At 41.6% G+C, this 17,739-nt stretch overlaps 1 long non-coding RNA gene across 1 annotated transcript in view; it reads right to left on the bottom strand.

Moving 5' to 3' along the window:
• Positions 1-15,347, bottom strand: part of LOC105480382 (uncharacterized) — a 94,592-nt gene extending 79,245 nt beyond the window's left edge. The window contains exon 1 of the long non-coding RNA XR_011607747.1: positions 8,638-15,347. This is a non-coding gene — a long non-coding RNA (uncharacterized lncRNA). The remainder of the gene's footprint in view (positions 1-8,637) is intronic.
• Positions 15,348-17,739: the final 2,392 nt, after the last annotated feature.

The following is a 17,739-nucleotide window of genomic DNA, read 5'->3' as shown; positions in this document are numbered from 1 at the left end:
TAGATGGTTGGCCTTTGAAAATGTCTGTCAGATTTATGTGGAGGGATAAAAGGGAGAAGCAACCCGACTTTTCTACGTTAAGGCTTTGGCATCTCACTGGCGTCATAAGGCACTGTCACATTCCTCATGGGAATGAAGATTTCCTGCTTGTGAATCACCACTCCCTGCCCCAGGCAGAGGGCACACCCACAGGCTACACCCAGGTCCTATGGAAGCTTCATTTCACACACAAGAAGTAAGGCAGATCAACTCAGTGGAACAAGGGAATGACTTGCAGAGTAGCTGATATTCAAAACTAAAAAATTAATTTCAGGGCACAGGGAATGGTAGAGGAAGAGATTTGTTAAAGCATATAATATTACAGCTAGATAGGAAGAATAAGTTCTAGTGTGCTACACAGCATTGTAGGATGATTATAGTAATAATAATAGAGTTTCAAATAGTTAGAATGATACCAAATGTTCCCCATACAGACAAATTATAAATGTTTGAGATGATGGAAATGCTATTACCCTGATCTGATCACTATACATTATTTGTATCAAAACATTACTATGTACCCCATGAATGTACCCTGTGTACTATGTATCCCGAGAATATGTACAGTTATTATTTGTGAGCTTAAAAAATAAAATAATATTGTAAAAAAAAACTAAAAAATTATTAGCATCTGTATTAGAGTCTTGGAACTGCCATTGTAAATAACTACAAACGGGAAGGCCGAGCACAATGGAAATTTATTGTTACACAGTTCTGGAGGCCAGAAGTCTCAAATCAAAGTATTGGCAAGTCTGTGCTCCCCTGAAACCTACAAGGGAAGGATCCTTTCTTGCCTCTTTCGGTTTCTGGTGGTCCCAGATGTTCGTTGGCTTATGGCTGCATAATTCACATGGCACTTTCCCTGTGTCTTTTCATATCATCTTCCCTCTATATGTGTCTGTCTCTGTGTCCAAATTTTTCCCTTTTTATAAGGACATGAGTTGTGTTGGATTAAGGGCCCATCCTACTCTAGTAATTATACATCCTAACTAATTATATCTGCAATGAGCCTATTTCTAAATAAGATCAAGTCTTGAGGTACTGGGGGTTAGGACTTCAGCATTTGAATTTGAGAGGGACACAGTTCAATCTATAACAGCATCTATTTTGAGGGTAAGAATTAGACTACAGAAATTTTCATGCATGGTGTTTGCTGCAGGACCATTTCAAAGAATCTAAGACTGACATTAACGAGCCACCTATGTGAGGGCAGTTTCCATCATGGCTGATTATCAGATTCACCTGGTACTTGTTAAAACTAGAGTTTCCCAGGCCTCATCCTGTATATTGTAAATCAGAAAGGGATTCATGAATCTGTATGTTAACAAATGCCCCTGTGGTTCTGATGTAGTCAGCTCTTTAGTGCCTTCAAATTTGGGAAGCACAGTTCTAGCTTAGTGGGATGTCTGACATTCCAGCCCATGGGACAGCCAAGTCTAAGGTGGTACCCAGGCTCCCTGCAATACTCCAGCTCCATGATGACCAGCTACTCTGGAATACTCAAGGGGGAGTGCCCAGGACTTCCCCAGGTTTTTCTTTATTATGCTTCGGCCCTAGTATCCCTGGTTTGGTCCAAAAGATCAGGGAAACCTGACTTCTAAGCCGGATGACTTCACTGGATGGGAGCCAAGTTGAACCAGATCCCCTGGGATCCATTTCCACTAATCCAATACTTCTCCCCTCCGGAGAAACATAGGCAGGGCCACTGCAAACTAGTGCCTAATTCAAGGAGGAAGACACCAGAGGTACCTTCATAACTCTGAGCGGAGCCTGGATGAGCAGCTGCATGGAACATGGGGAAAGCAGGAGTCAGTGAGGGAAAATATCAGGCAGTCAGTACCGCATATTCCCTCCTAGGCCACACTTTCTTCCCCATCCTACCTCCACAGACTCCCTATTAGCAGCCCAAGACCAGAGAGAATGGCCGTTGTAACAACTGCACTTGCCAGACATGACAGCCAAGAGCAGGAGCCTTGGCCTGGGCGTCTAGGTTCATCAAGTACTCGTGCCTCTCAGAAACCCTATTTCTTCATCTTTCTGCTCCTCATCATGGATCTTCTCATAATGAGGAATGGATACACACTCAAGCCAGATGGCAAAAGGGCAGGTGACTCATTATAATACAGGTCCCATGGAATCCGAGGGCAGGAAAGATTCCACCTGGCTTCGTGGGAACCAGGAAGCTGTTAAGAACGATGGCTCTATCTTCCAAGGGCCGCATGACCCATCTCTCCTTATTATGCCTCTTCTCACATCTCCCATTCTCTCCATCTAAGGGCTTTCCTGCCACTACCTCAGTGTGCACAGTTGTCATCACGGTTGCCTCAGTTCCCAAGACCATACAATCTTTCAGCTCAGTTCCCAGCAGCTCAATGGCTCAGTTCCTCAATGTCCCAAATCTAAATTCCCAGAAGAGGAATCCAAGTCCATCCTGGTCAAGCAACGTTCCTTCACCTAGCTAGCTGCAATTAAGGGTAGGGCACTCAGGATAAACCAGGAGCCTCAGCAGGGCCAGAGAGGGGTGCTGGGGGGATGGTGGGCAGCACCCTACAGCATGTCTACTGCAGTCACGATAAAAATACTCAAGGGGGATTCTCAGGACTTCCCCAGGTTTTTCCCCCAGATAAATTTTTCCCTGGAAAAAAAGTTACCACCATTTTTCAAGCATCTATTAGATGACAGACACTGTGCCATGTGACGTAATCCTCACTTCAAACATTCAAGGTCATTACTACAGATATAGAAACCGAGGCTCACAAGTTGTGGTAACTTGTCCAGGACCAGTCAGATAGTAATGGATGGAGCAGTAATTCCAACTCAAGTCAGCCAGGTTCCACAGCCATGCACTTGCCTATCTGCTATCCACCTTGAGGCAATTGTACCAGGAGATGGTACCATTTCCTCGAATCGGGGAAAAAAAAGCAGAAGTTAACTGTCTACACTGCCTGTCCCACCAGGTTATACTGAAAACAACATGAAATCACGGACTGGAAAGTGTCTTGGGAAATCTGAATAAACACAAACGTGAAGTCTCAGATGTGCCTGTTACTGCCCTCCCATGGCACGGCGTTTGCTCACTGGACATTTCCCTGAGGACCGCAGAGCATTTTTTTGCCCCTTTTCTCTGTAGTCAGAATTAGTCAAACCACAGCAGGGGACTTAGAAGCTGTACAAGACCCCTTGGAAAGAACTGCCTGCTGCTTACAATCCAGTGGTGTGGCCCCAAATAAACAGGATCTGAATTTTCAGCCCTGTGCTTGGCACTCCAACAAGGTGGGTAGCTGTTTGAATTGGAGTGACCTTCTTGTTTTTCACTAAAAAACTTAGCCAAAGGAGTTCATTAATTAGGCCCATGTTGGGCATAACAGAGCACAAACCACCATACAGGCAACTCTCAAATGCTAATGCCACCCTTCAAATCCCAAGGTGGGGGCCAAGCCCATAGAATCTCTACGTCATTCTCCTGCCTCAGCCTCCCGAGTAGCTGGTAGGGATGAAAGGTATGATCTGAGGTCATGGAACAGGCCATGTTCTTTGGCCCTCGTGTTGGTTAATTTTATGTGTCAACTTGGCAAGGCTATGATGTCCTGGTGTTTGATCCAATACTAGTCTAGATGTTATTGTGATGGTATTTTGCAGATGTGATTAACATTTACAATTACATTGACTTATAGAGTACAGAAGGTACTCTCTATAATGTAGGCAGGCCTCATTCCATCAGTTGAAGGCTTTACATACTAAAATAAAGGCTTTCTGGGAAAGAAGGAATTCTGCCTCAAGAAATTCTGCCTGAGTTTCCAGCTTGCCAGCCTGCCCTACAAATCTCAGACTAGAGATTTCAATATCAACTCTTCTCTGAATTTACAGCATGCCAATCTGCCCTACAGTCCCTTAAAATATATCTCCCTCACTTCCTCTCTCACTCTTGCTCTCTAGTCATCTGTGAAGAATCTTGACTAAAGGCCTCAAACACTAGCCCACTAATGGCGGCTGATGACATTCACCTCACACTGACTGAACAGCTTCTGCAGGTGAAAAGCAGACCATGCCGTGCAGTGCCTGGGTGCAGGAGTTATAGACTGAGTCCCCTCCTCCTCCCATGGGCTCCTGTCTTTCCTCCAGAGACAGGTTCTCACTGTGAAGCTTAGTGATTATACTATGCAGAAATGACCCCGGGGATTATTCCGATTTTTGGACACTCAGTGTGTGCCCCACAGACCAGCTGCATAAGCATTGCCCGGGAGCTTATTGGAAATACAGGTCAGGCCCCATCTCAGACCAGCATCAGAATCTCCATCTTAACGAGATTCTTAATACATAAAGTTTGAGAGGCACTGTGATTGAAAGCAGCCCCATATTCCAGGATGTTCACTAGACAAGATGTTCGTAGACATGGGTGGAGTTCCTTATTACACTCTTGCCAGATCTGAGCACTTGGGCAAAACTAATAAAGAAATAGACCTTTCTCAGAACTACATAACAATAGGTTACATTAATGAGGTTTCACTAAGTGCCAAGCACTGAACTAAGGACTTTATATGTATGAACTCTCCCAGCAAACCTCTGAGGAAAGTATCATTAACATGCTCATTTTACAAAGGGCAAAACTGAAATACAAAGATGTTCAGCAACTTGCCCAAGGTCACACAGCAAATAAACAGCTCAGTCAGTATTTGAACTCAGAGAGCCCAGCTCCATAGGCTTATTCTGCCTCTCAGATTCAAAACACAGGGTCCTGTCAATGTTATATCAGGTATATAAGAGAAGATCTAGCATGAAACTAATTGTATCTGACTGTGGGGTTTAAGGAATTCTTCATAAAGGAGTCAACTTTTGAAATGGTCTTTGGATGACAGGTAGGAGTTTGGTAGGTGTTGTAAGCTGTGGTGCCTTCCATAGGTAAGAAGGCTATTCCCATGAAACAAGATGGAGTTTTCCACACAGCCAAGTACTCCTACATGGATGCTGTTCTCTCTACCTGGAAAATCCCCAGCATCACCCCTTCCTGCTTTCATCTGGTTACCTGGTTTCTCCTGGTGGGTGTCATCCTTCAGATCTCAGCCTTCTGAGACTCCCACACTAGGTCAGGTTTCCTTCTGGACCCTCCTAACACCAGTGGCTTTTGTTTCATGACACCTACACTAGCTTATAATTCAAGTTATTAGGAGAGTGTCTGATTAATGTCTGACTCTCCCACTAAACTGTAAGCTTCTTGAGGGCAGGAACTATGTCTTTCTCTACTCACTTGTGAATGTCTGGGGACTAGCCAGTGCCTGGCACACAGTCAGCATTCAGCACTCAGTAACTGTTAAGTGGATGCACAGCAAGAATTATCTGCTTTTCTCAATCATCACCACCCATCTCCTGCATCCGCACAGAAGTTGGAGAATGGGCTGCAACCCACAGCAGGAAACCAGCCTCCCCTTGATTAATAAATAACAAACAAGAATGCTGCCAAACCTGCATACCTTGGGTTTATCCTTTTCAACTCATTCCTAATGTGAACTCACAATGAGCACAGACAAATAGTCGTTTGTAATCCTAACAGCTGTTACTTGTAAAAGGTAGTACTGTTACCCTCAAAGCATAAATCAGAAGATGGAAACTAAATCATGTATTTAAATTGAAAACACAGAACACATTCCAACAATGCTGTGGCTTCTACAAAACTCGAGATCAAAAAGGAACAAAGTTAAGCTGAATCCTTCTAAGTTTAAGGCACTATGAGGTTAGTTCAAATACCAGTACTATTGACCTAAGGGGCAAATTCTCCAGGATTGTATAATAGATTTGACAAATTTTTGCAAGTAAATTATCTGTTCAGTATGAAAACCTTCTTTCAGAGGCAAGCACTATTTTGATGAGGAATTAATTTAGTGGTAAATGAAAGAATGCATTGCAATTCAGAGCCCTGCCTCATGTGATCAGCTTGGGAACCTATTGCAAAGCCTTCATTTCAGGCCACTTGGCTACTAGACTGTTTAATAAAGGCATCTCTTTTCCAAATCACGTTGCCATTTATCAAAGCTGCAATTCTTCTCCTGAGGGTCCAGTTCCACGTTCATTTGCTTGTTTACCGAGTCTCAGTTGGTCTTTTTTAGCTCCAAATATAAATCTGTCTCCAACTTTGACTTAGGGCCAAGGATTTCTAAAAGCAAGTCAGACTTCAGAATGTTGTTCTTTCCTGTAGGAAAGTCTTATCAGATCCCATCACACACATACTGATCTTGTGAAAATAAACCTACTGGAAAACCAATAAGAAGCCCAGCTTTGGGACTGGTGACAGTGAAAACAAATCATAAATGTAGCTATGGGCTCTACTGGCAGAGTCTTCTTTTATTCTCCAAATATGGCAAAGGATTTGCTAAGAAATATTCAATTCTCCTGCAATTCTGGATTTCCCAAAGCAAATATAATTTGAAGCATCAATATCTAGTAGCCCAGTGCAGTCAGAGTTGACATGAAGTCAGAAATAACTGATTTCAGAAGGAAGGATTTCTCTAGACAAAGGAATGATTGTGTTTCCAGTTGCCCTTTGAGACGTTTAAGTCTCAAAAGGGCTAGTTTGTTCTCAAGACAATAAAAATTTTAGGATATTGGATGAAGAATTTCTTCAATGTGGTTTGTTAATCACCTTGCTAAGTCTGAGACTCCTAAAGAGAAATGACTCATTTATGACTCAGCTCATCCTTCTGCTTCCTGACCTAGTACATTAAAGACAACAGAAAGGTCAATGTCTTCTCTGCTGGACAAGGTCCTGCCAAATATTTATGATTGAGGGCCAGGCTATTTGCATCTAGGAAGCAAATTCTTCCTTATTCAGGACTTACCAAAAACCTTCCAGCATTGAAACTTAAATTTAAGTTCTTAGACCAAGAATCTCACAGGAGCATCCTGGTGGCTGAACTCAGCTGGTTGGTATATGTGTTTCAATTGGCACTATTTTTTAAATTGAATTTCCGAGTCTTTGGACATGTCAACCTTTCTATTATATACCTGATTCGCTTCACTAATGTACTTTACCTGCTGGCCCTTGAAAGTATTTGAGTTTCTTAACCCTCATAAAGATGGAATCTTCCTAAAAAGTGTTGTGTCCTTCCCACTATTCTTAAACAGAACATCTAGAATATTGAAACCAACCCAATACTCCCATAGACTGTTCGTTCTGATAAACATAGAAATTGGCCCTTGTGCTGTTAAAGCTTGAAACTTGTATTTGTTTTATCTGAGTTCCTTCCTCCTTCAGAGCCTCTCAAAAACAGTATCAAAGAACTGAAACTCACCAGAGCATGGCACCAGATGCCTCCTTGCCTCTCCCTAGGTCTTGTTTTCTTACACATTGTTACGTTTCTTCCCTGCTACATAAACCCTTAGTTTTAGTCAGTCAGGGATATGAATTTGAGACTGAGCTCCCATCTCCCTGATGGAGCGCCCAATTAAAGCCTTCTTCCTTGGCAATACTTGTTGTCTCAGTGATTGGCTTTCTGTGTGGTGAGCAGCAGGACCTGGACCAAACCTCTGGTGTTTCAGTAACAAAATAACTTAACATTCTCTTAATAATTTAAAGTTATCACTGTGAAACTCAGTGATTATACCATGCAGAAATGTCCTTGTGGATTATTCAGATTTGGGGACAATCTATAGTCCCAGGATGCTATGCTTCTTGAGGTTTTTAAAGTTGTTTCATCTTGCCCCATCTATGTGATCATTAAGTATTCTATTTCACTGTTGCCTCTGTGCCTGCCATCACCATACCAAACACACATACACATAAGAGAGAGAGACTCTTGACACATATAAACCCTTTCTAACCCTCCACTGTTCTGTGGTCTAGAAAGCAAGAAGTTAATTTGATTAGAATTGTGTGCCGAATAATAGTAAATAGGATCTGAGTTAGGAAGTCCTTAAGGAAGTTGGCTCTCTTTTGAAAATTTGTTTCATTTTTAATTTTTGCGGGTATATAGTAGGTGTATATATTTATGGGGTACATGAGATGTCTTGATACAGGAATGCAATGTGAGATAAGCACATCAAGATGACAATAATAAACTTAAATGCAAATTCTTCATCACCATTTGACTGCTCAGAAATCATCACTATTTCAGTTACAGGCTCTTTTAAAAAGGTCAGTAAATACATGACTCCTGTCTAATGAAAAAAAAGTTAGCAATTGAAATTCTGAGAATACAATCTCTCACAAAAAAATCAAAGCCCACTCACTGAGCCAAACAAAAAGCATGCTCACTGACCTCCAATTCTTGGTCATCACTGCCAACTACCAAACAAATAATTAGAAACAAACAGCCACAGACGCTATACTCTTGAGTTGATGAGGAAACACCAAGAGTGCGTTGCACTGTCATACGAGTACTGTCATACAAGTCATTCACATAAGCAGAAAGCCACTTTCCAGTCCCTAGATAACTATGGCCAAGCCAGCCCAGCCAAGAACCTCTTCTCACTCTGTACTTGAAGGCCACAAAAGCAGCTCACTCAGAGGAGCTGGGCTGCCTTGCTCCTCTTAATCCATTCAGCCTCATTGGCCATCCTCAGCCCAGGTTTTTATCTCTTCTCCCTTGAGCTACCACAATGACTCACCCAGCTGACTTCTCTCTCTCCCTGAGTCATCTTGCCACTTTTTAATCCTCTGCTCACATTGCATTGCATCCAGGTAAAGACAAACTTCAATCTGTCTCCCTTTTACCTAAATAAAAAAAAAGACTACTTTCCTCAACCTTCATCATTTGGCTACATTCAGTCTCATCACAGCCCCAGACTGTGGCCAACCACGTTTCTCTCTGCTTTCCCACTACACCATAGTCATTGCCACCTCCTGCCTTTTTTCATGCTCTGTGGCTTCCGGAAACACTGTCTTTTCCTCTGTGTCTGTCCAAACTCCACCCATCCTTCATACTGCCACTCAAGAAGCTGTTCCCGGACACCCTATCCCTTAAGGGTTGCTCCTTTCATTCAACTCCTTACAGCTCCCAATGTTTTAAGCACTCATTTTAATTTCCACTGTCCTGGGCATAGGCCCTGGCCCTGCAGTAGAGCAGGAATCTGACCCAAAACTTTTTTGGCATCTCCTACTCAATATCTATCCCTCTAAATCCTAATATGTTCAATGAAGACAACTGCCCTTGTACATGATAACCCTAAGAACAGCAAAGTTTATATTTGGAAAAACTGCAGACCTCTCCCAGAATGACACATTGCCCTTCAAATCCCATGGAGAAAGTGTGTGGGCCAAGTTCCCAGATATCTAGCAAAGAAAGGCAAGTCAGCCTCCTCCCTTCCCCCAACCCACCGCTCTTGCCAGACAGCATTTAAAATGCACTTCAGCGCGTTCCTCTTTTATTTGGAAAGGAAACAAGTCTTGACATTCTGTTTCTCCCATTTCATTAAGGACAGAGGTCATCCCAGGAAGGGGAAGGGTAGTTTCCAAAGAGAATTTGTGAGAGAGTGGAGGTGGGGCATGGGACGCTCTCATCCCTTCTCGTTAGCCCACTTTACCCTTTGAAGAGAACAAGCCCAGCTTTCACAGTGAATTATTTGCAGGGTGGCCTCTGCCAGAACCGGCTCTCCCTGGCTGAGGCAGTACCCGGAAGGATTACATGATAGCTCAAGGACAGACAAGGTGTCCAGAAAGAACTGGTCAGAGGAGGTGACACTGAGACAGCCTGGAGATAAGGGAGTAGAGAAGGGAGAAGGGAGAAGGTAGGGGGTGTGTGTTAAACAGAAACCCAGAAAAAGCTAAACCTGCACATTTCTCTCTCTCTCTCTCTCTGCCTCTCTCTCACCCTCTCTCTCTCTCTCTCTCTCTCTCTCACACACACACACACACACACACACACACACACACGCACGCACAGAAACACATTCTTTGCTCTCCCTCCCCATCTCTAACTCCCCAAGGCATTTCTATAAATAAACGATAGGACCCTGAGCCTGCAATAGGCCCATTATTAACTCTTGCAGTGTTCTGACTATAAGTGTGTAACACTTTTCCTCACTTCATGGTTTACAAAGCCTTTTCCCATATGTAATCTCCACCTGACTCCTACATCACACACTTGAAAAGTCCTTTAACTTCTCCTCATCAGTCCCATATATAGAATCAGGCACCCCACACCCGTACTCTCAAAGTTCTTAGCCTTAAAGCTGTAAGTTTCAGGTTGGCTACTCCAAAAATCTCTTATGGTTTGAGCCACATTACTTTCAAAATTATTGAATATTGTACATATTTATGGAGTACAATGTGATATTTCAATATATGTGTACATTGTGGATATTTGGATATATGTATACTTTGTGGAATGGTCAAATCAAGCTAATTTAACATGCTTATCAACTCACATATTTACCATTTCTTTTTGATGAGAACATTTAAAATATATCTTTTAGCAATTTTGAAATATGCAATACATTGTTATTAACTATAGCCACCATGCTGTGCAATAGATCCCCAGAACTGACTCCTTCTGTCTAAAAATGAAACTCTGTACATCTTGACCAACATTTCCCCATTCCCTATCTGGCCCCACCTATCAGCCTCTTATAACCACCATTCTACTCTCTACTTCTATGATTTTGACATTTTTAGATCCTAGTGAGATCACATAGGATCTGTCTTTCTGTGCCTGGCTTATTTCACTTAGCATGATGTCCTCCAGGTTAATTCATGTTGTCATCACAAATAACAGAATTTTCTTCTATCTTAAGGGTGACTAGTGTTTTGTTGTGTATATATACTATATTTTTTATCCATTCATCTATTGATGGGCACTTAGGTAATTTGCATATCTTGGGTATTGTGAATAATGCTGCAATTCACATGGGAGTGCAGATATCTTCAACATTGATTTCAATTCATTTAGAGGTACACCCAGAAGTGGGATTGCTGGATCATATGGTAGTTCTATTTTCCATTTTTTGAGGAACCGTCATACCGTTTTCCAAAATGGCTGTACTAATTTACATTCTCACCAACAGTGTATAAGGGTTCCCTTTTCTCCAGAGGTCTTTACATGCATAATGTCACTTAAATTCCACAAGAATCCTGAAGGGTGAATATGATCAAGGCATGTCAGAGGAGGAAAGTGAAGCTCTAATGCTATGTTATGTGACAGCAGTATAGAGTGTGGGGTGCAGTGTCTTGAACCTAGGTCTGTATAACTATAGTGCACGTGTTCTTCACCCCTGTCCTGAGGTCGTCTTCCTAAAAGTTCTTTATCATCTAAGATTCCAGTGCATCTACCGAGGGGTTTAGTCAGATATCTGGAATGCCAGGATTCATTACCAATTAGGCTTCCCCATGCCTATAGTGGTGTCTTTTACTTTTCACTTCAACATTTATTTTGCCAGACTCTATACTAAGTAAAGTGGGTAAAGTAGTAAATAAGACACACATGTCCTGCTCTCATAGAATTTAAAGTCTGATTAAAAGAGACAGTGCATAAATGCACACACAATTAAATAAATGGACCAATTTGCCAAGAAACTTCAAATCCACAGATAATAAACACAGCATAGTTTTCATTTTTTCCACTGTCCTTGACTGTGCTATGTCAAATCATCTCCTCCCCTTTCCTCCCCTTTAAAAAATCTCACAGTTTCCATTATTTCCTGTCACTTTCAGCTATTCAGTTTAGTCCAGACCGGTTTAAACCCCCATCTCAGATATGATCCCAAGCCCTCTGCCCTCCCAGAGTAGCCAAGACTTGCCGCCACTGGGGCTTGGCGTACACCCAGGTGGGTCTGCTCTGTCTCTGTTCTCACCTCCCTACCCGCCTTGTCAGGATGTGGTTCCCTCCATGGTGGAGGTGGGAAGAGGAAGGGGTGTTTGAGCTCTTCCTCCCCAGGCCCCAGCCCTTGCCACTTGTAACCCACCTCACAAACCCTTGTTGCTGGAGACTCTCATCCAGAGGGTGGCTTTTTTCAGGCGGCAGAGGGGGGCGCAGCAAGTCAGCCCAGGCCCAGTATCTTCCTCAGCATTCTTTTGACCCATGGGAAATTCAACCACCCTGCTGTGCCAAGCTTTGGGAAGGAGCCTGCGCCATGGCCACGCCGTATTTCAGCCCTGCCTTCTCTCTCCAATGTTTCTTTTCTCCCGGGACAGGGCTGACAGCAGGACTGCTGCCCAGGCAGATGTCTAGCCAGTAAACATGACACTAGTGATCCCCTTAGCACCCCCAACTCTCCTTTGGCTTGGAGGAGGGAAAACCCCTGTTCCTGGCCCCGCTCCTGGGAATACGCTCACGAAGAACTCTGTATCTCCTCCAGGCTGAGAACTCCAAGCCCCTTACTCCAGCCCAGACTCCTCCTTACAGACCCAGGACAGGGGCAGGGTTGGTGGTATTAGGGCCAGTTCTGCCACTGCATTGTTGAAGGCTGGTTAAGAGCTCTCTTTAGAAAACCAAAGTGCTCAGCACTTTCTGGGTCACCTTTGGGCATTGGCAGCCATTCCAAGACAACAGAAAAAAATCTCACTCACACCCTATTACATACAATTCTAATTGCGAGACGTGTGAGGAAGGAAAAGAACAGAGAACAGGGTGCTATGAGAGGAAATGCCCACGCTCAGGATCACACTTCCGGGTCTCAAATCCCAGCTCTGCCCCTTATTAATTGTGTGACCTTGGGCAGGTTACTTAGCCTCTCTGTGCCTCAGCTTCCTTATTTGTAAAATGGTGATGATAATAGTACATACCTCATAGGACAAAATGAGAAAATGTAAATAAAACTCTTAACATAGCGCCTGTCACATGAATAAATGCTCAGTAAACGTAAGTTCCCTGAGGGATCCAGGCACCTCATAGGCACCCAACAACACTTGATGAAATAATGAATGAGGTAGTGAGACCCCATCTCTACAAAAAATTAAAAATTAGCCAGGTATGGTGGCACATGCCTATAGTTCCAGCTACCTGGGAGGCTGAGGCAGGAGGATCACTTGAGCCCAAGAGATTGAGGCTGCAGTGAGTTGTGATCATGCTACTGTACTCCAGCCTGGGCAACAGAGCAAGACTCTGCCAAAAAAAAACAGAATTACACATAGATTTTCAATCCATATTAGAAAGGCTGAGGACCATATTATGTGTAGTTTGAGAAAAGAGAGGGCAGAAATATATCTTACTCCTGTAGATTCAGTGCCTACCACATAGTAGAAGCTCAGTCGATTTTTTGTGTGTGTGTGTTGAACTGAAAATAATTATATTATGCCGAAATCCCTCCCATGGAACCCAGGGGATATTGGTAAAATTAAACCATGTGAAACTTGAGTAGTGTTAATGTTTTGTTCATAACTTTCATGAATTTTGCATATATTTCATGGCACTTATATTAAATTCATAAATAAAATTTTAAAAAAGAATAATGAATGAGGGAGAATGGCTGGGAACACCTATTTGAGATGGGGTGGTCGGAGAAGACCACTTGGAGAAGGTGACACTTAAGCTTTGACACAGACGATAAGACAGAAGTCAGCTGAAGAGCAAAGGGATCATATTGCCCTGGAATCAGATTACAGAATAGACCTAGAAAATTCGCCTTTGACATTTTAATACCATGTATAAATACTGGGTTATGAGATATTAATTCCCTCTGGACCAAAGATCGTCATAACTCCCAGGTGCCAAAGTCCTCCAGATACCTCTGTCTCCATCACAGCAGCTCTAACTGTGCAGTTAGTTGCCACCACGGCAGTTGCTTTGGGGGTTTGTTTCCATTTTTTAAAGTTGTTAGTCAGGACTTGGGTAGCAATGAGGTCAAGATCCTGGCTAGATGGTAAATCAGATTTCACATGATCTAAATGGTCAGAGCCAGAGAGTGTCAGCTACCGCAAGGAAGAGAGTATATCATAAATCCAGAGTAGACATATGAACAAGCAATTTATAGACTGGGCTTACCCAAAGATTAATTTTGAAGGTCATATCATGCAACAGAGTACATAACTGGACACTTGAGTCTGTGCATGTCTCTGGTTACAGCTGGTTTTAGTTACTTTGAATCTGGTCAGCATTATAAATGGCTGGGATAAAGTATCTGCCGGAGGAGTTGGTATAAGCATGTGACTCACCAGCCCCCCTGACTCATGGGACCCACAGTTGTCCTGAGCTATTAATCCATTGACAGAGCATCAGTGAGACACAGGGGCTATGAGAAGATGTACTGACAAATAGCCAGGAGCACCCACTGCCCATCGTTATGACTGTATCCTTTTGGGATACGGAGCATCGATATCTTTTGTTGCTGTAATAGCAAGTTTTTGGCACAGGTGTGGCCTGATCATTGTTTTCAAGCACACTAAACCTAGATGGTGATATAATGGAACTGTTGACACTGTTCCCAAGACAGCAGGATGTCTGGTGTTCGTGTAGATAAATAAGGGCTGGGATACTGTGCTAGGAGTCAGAAAGGCAGTGTGGTGTAGGTGCCTATTGTTGTAGGTGGTGGTATCAGCAAGGGGCTTTCATTACATGGTGCCAATTAGAATGTCAAAGAAGGTTGGTTTCCATGTTAAATAGGATTGACCTTTCTGTCACTCAGAACCCCAAGTGTAAGCACTAAGAATCTAGAGAATAGCTGATCCTTCACAGAAACACCTAAGGATTTAGCTTTTATTTTCATGTCTGCAGCAGCAGTGAGAGCCCAGTGGAATATTAGACTCAACTTGATGCAATCTGGCATCTCAAAATCGTAAAGAAGGTTGGAAACAACACATAAAAATGATCTATTGTCATGAATTCAAACCACATCCTAAAGGCTGCCAGAACAATGCTTTCAAATCCCAGATGTTCCAAAACAATTTATTATTCTTAAAGGTTATACAGGGAAGCAATCACCCTCACCCCACTCCCAAAAAAATAGGGAAAGAAAATAAAAGTCCCGTATAGGATGCAAATGAAAACATTTCTACTGTGCTTGCAGGTACTAATAAAACCTGTTTATAATTTTTTATTGTAAAATATTATTTACGGCCGAGCATGGTGGGTCTTGCCTGTAATTCCAGCATTTTGGGAGGCCAAGGAGGGCAGATCACAAGGTCAGGAGATGGAGACCATCCTGGCCAACATGGTGAAACCCCGTCTCTACTAAAAATACAAAAATTAGCTGGGCATGGTGGTGTGCACCTGTAGTCCCAGCTACTCAGGAGAGTGAGGCAGGAGAATCTCTTGAACCCAGGAGGCGGAGGTTGAAGTGAGATGAGATTGTGCCACTGCACTCCAGCCTGGGTGACAGAGCCAGACTCCATCTCAAAAAATATATATATATATAAAATTTACATATAAAATCATATATAATGTATATAAAAGAAATGTTTGCTTAAGAAGGAAATTATTAGCAATAATTTGGATCCTCCTTTGTAGCCCTCCCCAATTTCCTCCATCCCCCTACCCAGAAGTAATCACTAGGCCAAGTTTCACTTTTTATTTCTTTGCTTTACTTTATTATTTTCATATATATGAAATATATATTCATTAAATATATATGTATATTCAGTTTTGTGTGGGTTTGAACTCTATGTAAATGAATCATACTGTATGTATTTTCTGCAATCTGCCTTTTTTTGCTCAATTTTATGTTTGTGAGATTCATTCATGTTGGTAGGAGTAGCTGCCATTCATCTTCACTTATGTTTTGTATTCCATTGAAATGATAGAATAGAATTTATTTATCCAATCTACTCAGTGGATATTTGTCTTGATTTCCATTTTTGCTTTTACAGATAACACTGTTATAAACATACTTATGTATCTCTTGATATAGATGTGCAAGAGTTTCTTGTAGGATATATAAATAGAAGTAGAATTGCTCTGCATCTTCAACTTCACAGCATCAGAGTGTTTCCCAAACGGTGGTGGTGGCACCAGTTTATACTCTCACCAGCAGAGTATGAGATCCATTGTTCACAAACTCACCAACACTTGCTTTTTACAGATGTTTAAATTTTTGTCATTCAGGTAGATGTGAAATAGTATCTCATTGTAGTTTTAATTAGCATTTCCCTGGTTATAAATGAGGTTGAGTATCTTTTCATATGTTTATCGGTCATTCACGTTTTCTCTTCTGTGAAATGTGTATTCAAGTCTTTTTGCTTGTTTTTCTATAGGTTTTTTTTTCTTATTAAGTATTGGACTTCTTTATATATTCTGGATACTACTCCTTTGTCAAGTAGAGCTGCTCCCAGTTTGTAGCTAATCTTTTCACTTTCTTTATGTTGTCTTTTGATTTTTTAAAAAAACAAAATTTTAAATTTTAATGTGGTTAAATTAATCAGTTTTTTCCCTTCAGTTTATGTTTTTTCTCTTATTTTAGAAAGACTTTCCAACTCCAAGGTCCTAAAAGACTCCTCTTCTCCAAACGGTTTTTAATAGCTTTCCCTTTCATCTTTAATTATTTAATCCCTTGGAACTGATTCTTGTGCAAGACATGTGGTGGGAGCCTGGTTTCATGTTTTTCCATGTGGATAACCATTTGCTCCAGAGCCAAGTACTCTGAAGTGGATTGTCTTTCCACTCAGCATCATCTCCAGCTCTGTCATAAGCCAGGTCTTCAGATATGGATAGGCTTCTTTCTAGGCTCTATATTTTGTTTCACTGGAAATTTGTCCATCCCTGAGCTAACTGATATACCCCACTGGATTAGTTACATAATTTCATAAGAAATCTTGGTATTTGTTACACTAAGTCCCCCATTATGTTCTTTTCCTTTAGAAGGCTTTTGACTCTTCGTGACTCTTTCTGCTTCTACATGAATTTTAGAAGCAATTTGTCGAGTTCTTAAAAACACACACACAACCAAAAAAACACAAGATACCAACCCATTGGTATCTTGGTTTTAATTGCCATTGCTTAAAGTAGTAGATAAATATCTTCATAATATTACCTTCCTAACCATAAATATGGAATAGTTTTTCATTTGCAGAGCTCTTTTAAAACCTTCCAATACATTTTTATGACTTTTTCCATAAAGATCTTATGAAACTTTTGTTACATTTATTCTAAAGAAATTATATTATTATAATTATTGCTGCTATTGTAAAATAGCCTATATAATGTATATATAAAAAGACTATTTTATAATACCAGCAATAATATAAATATATATAAACAGAACATATAATATATGTAATATAGAATGTATATATACACAGAAATATACCATATATATTCTGTTTATTGCCTATATAGAGATATTCAGTTCACTTCTGGGTGTTGATCTTTGTATTAGTCATCTACTGCTAAGCCATAAATCATCCCAAACTTCATAGCTGAAAACCACAAATATTTATCATTTCATAGTTTGTTTAAGTCAGAAATTCAAGAGCAGCTTAGCTGGGAGTTTTTGGCTCAGGGTCTCATATAAAGTTGTAATCAAGATGTCAGGCAGGCTGCAGTCATCTGAAAGCTTGACTTGGGCTGGAGGACCCATTGCCCAGCTCACTCACACAGTGGTTGTCAAGAGGCCTGAGTTCCTCATTATGCCGGGCTCCCTGATAGAGCTGCTCATTACAGTGCAGCTGCTTCCTTCCCCCAGCACACGTGAATCTAAGTGAGAGAGAGAGACAGGACAGCTAAGATGAAACACATAGTGTCTTTCATAACCTGATGTGGAAGTGATGTACCAACCATTTCTGATGTGTTCTATCGATCACACAGAACAACGCTGGTGCCATATGGGAGAAGACCACACAAGGAA

Source organism: Macaca nemestrina, chromosome 9 (assembly GCF_043159975.1).
Source record: "Macaca nemestrina isolate mMacNem1 chromosome 9, mMacNem.hap1, whole genome shotgun sequence".
NCBI lineage: Eukaryota > Metazoa > Chordata > Mammalia > Primates > Cercopithecidae > Macaca > Macaca nemestrina.
The sequence above is the reverse complement of the archived record's forward strand: the minus strand, read 5'-3'. Positions and strand labels throughout refer to the sequence as shown.